This window comes from Heptranchias perlo, unplaced genomic scaffold, assembly GCF_035084215.1.
Source record: "Heptranchias perlo isolate sHepPer1 unplaced genomic scaffold, sHepPer1.hap1 HAP1_SCAFFOLD_626, whole genome shotgun sequence".
NCBI lineage: Eukaryota > Metazoa > Chordata > Chondrichthyes > Hexanchiformes > Hexanchidae > Heptranchias > Heptranchias perlo.
This window is the reverse complement of record NW_027139651.1, coordinates 1-3575: the sequence shown is the minus strand read 5'-3', so window position 1 is coordinate 3575 and position 3575 is coordinate 1.

Sequence of the window (3575 nt, the reverse complement as noted above, 5' to 3'; positions counted from 1 at the left end):
GTGTCCTTGAGGCTTTCGAATTGTTGTTTGGTTCATCATGTCTCTGAGAATCATACAGCACAGGAGAAGGCCCTTCTGCCCATCGCGCCCGTGCCAGAACTTTGAAAGGGCCATCCAATTAGCCCCAGGCTCCCTTGCTCTTGCCCCACAGCCCTGCTATTTTTATGCTTTCAACGATTAATCCCGTTTGGTAAGTCATGACTGAATCTGCCTCCGAATTGGAAATATATCGGCCGTTCCTTCATCGTCGCTGGGTCAAAATCCTGGAACTCCCTTCCTAACAGCACTGTGGGAGAACCTTCACCACACGGACTGCAGTGGTTCAAGAAGGCGGCTCACCACCACCTTCTCAAGGGGCAATTCGGGATGGGCAATAAATTAATTTCAGTGCAGATGAGTGTGAGGCGGTGCATTTTGGTGGGAAGAATAAGGAGGCCACACACTGATTGGATAATAAGAGTCTAAACGGGGGAGAGGAGCAGAGGGATCTGGGGGTACAGATACACAAATCACCAAAAGTAGAGACGCAGGTTAATAAGGCCATAAAAAAAGGCAAATCAAACACTGGGGTTCATTTCCAGAGGGATAGAATTGAAAAGCAGAGAAGTTATGTTAAACTTGTATAGAACCTTGGTTAGACCACACTTGGAGCACTGTGCACAGTTCTGGTCTCCATATACCTTGGTTGGACCACACTTGGAGTACTGTGCACAGTTCTGGTCTCCATAGACCTTGGTTAGACCACACTTGGAGCACTGTGCACAGTTCTGGTCTCCATATACCTTGGTTAGACCACACTTGGAGCACTGTGCACAGTTCTGGTCTCCATTTTCCTTGGTTGGACCACACTTGGAGCACTGTGCACAGTTCTGGTCTCCATATACCTTGGTTAGACCACACTTGGAGCACTGTGCACAGTTCTGGTCTCCATATACCTTGGTTAGACCACACTTGGAGCACTGTGCACAGTTCTGGTCTCCATATACCTTGGTTAGACCACACTTGGAGCACTGTGCACTGTTCTGGTCTCCATATACCCTGGTTAGACCACACTTGGAGCACTGAGCACAGTTCTGGTCTCCATATACCTTGGTTGGACCACACTTGGAGCACTGAGCACAGTTCTGGTCTCCATATACCTTGGTTAGACCACACTTGGAGCACTGAGCACAGTTCTGGTCTCCATATACCTTGGTTAGACCACACTTGGAGCACTGAGCACAGTTCTGGTCTCCATATACCTTGGTTAGACCACACTTGGAGCACTGAGCACAGTTCTGGTCTCCATATACCTTGGTTAGACCACACTTGGAGTACTGTGCACAGTTCTGGTCTCCATATACCTTGGTTAGACCACACTTGGAGCACTGTCCACAGTTCTGGTCTCCATATACCTTGGTTAGACCACACTTGGAGCACTGTGCACAGTTATGGTCTCCATATACCTTGGTTAGACCACACTTGGAGCACTGTGCACAGTTCTGGTCTCCATATACCTTGGTTGGACCACACTTGGAGCACTGTTCACAGTTCTGGTCTCCATATACCTTGGTTAGACCACACTTGGAGCACTGTGCACAGTTCTGGTCTCCATATACCTTGGTTAGACCACACTTGGAGCACTGTGCACAGTTCTGGTCTCCATATACCTTGGTTAGACCACACTTGGAGCACTGTGCACAGTTCTGGTCTCCATATACCTTGGTTAGACCACACTTGGAGCACTGTCCACAGTTCTGGTCTCCATATACCTTGGTTAGACCACACTTGGAGCACTGTGCACAGTTCTGGTCTCCATATACCTTGGTTCGACCACACTTGGAGCACTGTGCACAGTTCTGGTCTCCATATACCTTGGTTAGACCACACTTGGAGCACTGTGCACAGTTCTGGTCTCCATATACCTTGGTTAGACCACACTTGGAGCACTGTCCACAGTTCTGGTCTCCATATACCTTGGTTAGACCACACTTGGAGCAGAGGGCACAGTTCTGGTCTCCATATTATAAAAAGGATTTAGAGGCATTGGAGAAGGTGTGAAAAATATTTACAAGGATGATACCAGAACCGAGAGGTTTTACCTATCAGGAAAGATTGAACAGACTGGGGCTCTTCTCTCTCGAAAAGAGAAGACTGAGGGGTGACCTGAGCGAGGTCTTTAAGATTATGAAAGGGTTCGATAGGGTAGACGTAGAGAAGATGTTTTCACTTGTGGGGGAGACCAGAACTCGGGGCCATAAATATAAGATAGTCACTAATAAATCCAATAGGGGAATTCAGGAGAAACTTCTTTCCCCAGAGAGTGGTGAGAATGTGGAACTCGCTCCCACAAGGAGTAGTTGAGGTGAATAGTGTAGATGGATTTAAGGGGAAGCTGGATAAACACATGAGGGAGAGAGGAATAGAAGGAGATGGTGAGAGGGTGAGATGGAGTCGGGAGGGAGGAGACTCGTGTGGAGCATAAACACCGGGATAGACCAGTGGGGCCGAATGGCCTGTATCTCTGGTGTAAATTCGATGTAACAAGGGGTGGGAGATAAACGCTCGCCTTTCCAGCAAGGCCCACATCTCAAGAATGAATTTTTAAAAACACACACAAATAAAATGCGGGCTTTTCTCAAAAGAAAGAAGTTCGATTTCTGCAGCAAGTGTCATGACCTCAGGATGTTCCAAAATGCTTTGCAGCCAAAGAAGACATTTTGAGTTACTGTTGTAATGTGGGAAACGCGTCAGCCAATTTACGCACAGCAAGATCCCACAAACAGCAATGTGAGAATGACCCAGATCATCTGTTTTTTTAGTGATGTTGGTCGAGGGATAAATATCGGCCCCAGGACACCGGGGAGAACTCCCCCCTGCTCTTCTTCCAATAGTGGCCGTGGGATTTTACGTCCACCTGAGAGGGCAGACGGGGCCCTCGGTTTAACGTCTCATCCGAAAGACGACACCTCCGACAGTGCGGCGCTCCCTCAGTACTGACCCTCCGACAGTGCGACGCTCCCTCAGTACTGACCCTCCGACAGTGCGGCGCTCCCTCAGTACTGACCCTCCGACAGTGCGGCGCTCCCTCAGTACCGACCCTCCGACAGTGCGGCGCTCCCTCAGTACCGACCCTCCGACAGTGCGGCACTCGCTCAGTACTGACCCTCCGACAGTGCTGCGCTCCCTCAGTACCGACCCTCCGACAGTGCAGTGCTCCCTCAGTACCGACCCTCCGACAGTGCGGCGCTCCCTCAGTACTGGGGCAACAGGGGAGCGTCGGGCCTGGATTACGGGGCTCGAGTCTCTGGAATGTGTGTGGGGCTCGAACCCTCGACCTCCTGACTCAGAGACGAGAGGGAGTGAGACAGACTGAGCCGTGCCTCACTCCTATCTTTTACCCGGTTTGTTGTTGTGCGTCTGTCCTGGTGAATGGAGACCAGGCCCGGAGCCTCTCCTGTGTCGCAAAGTGCGGCCAACCCAACGTTCGAACCTGCCCCCGAGTCATTCCCAAATAGAAACAAGACACGGACCTGAGGCTCTGATCAACGCAACGAGTTTTATTCCTCAGCGAGGCCCATTATTCAGACAGCAGA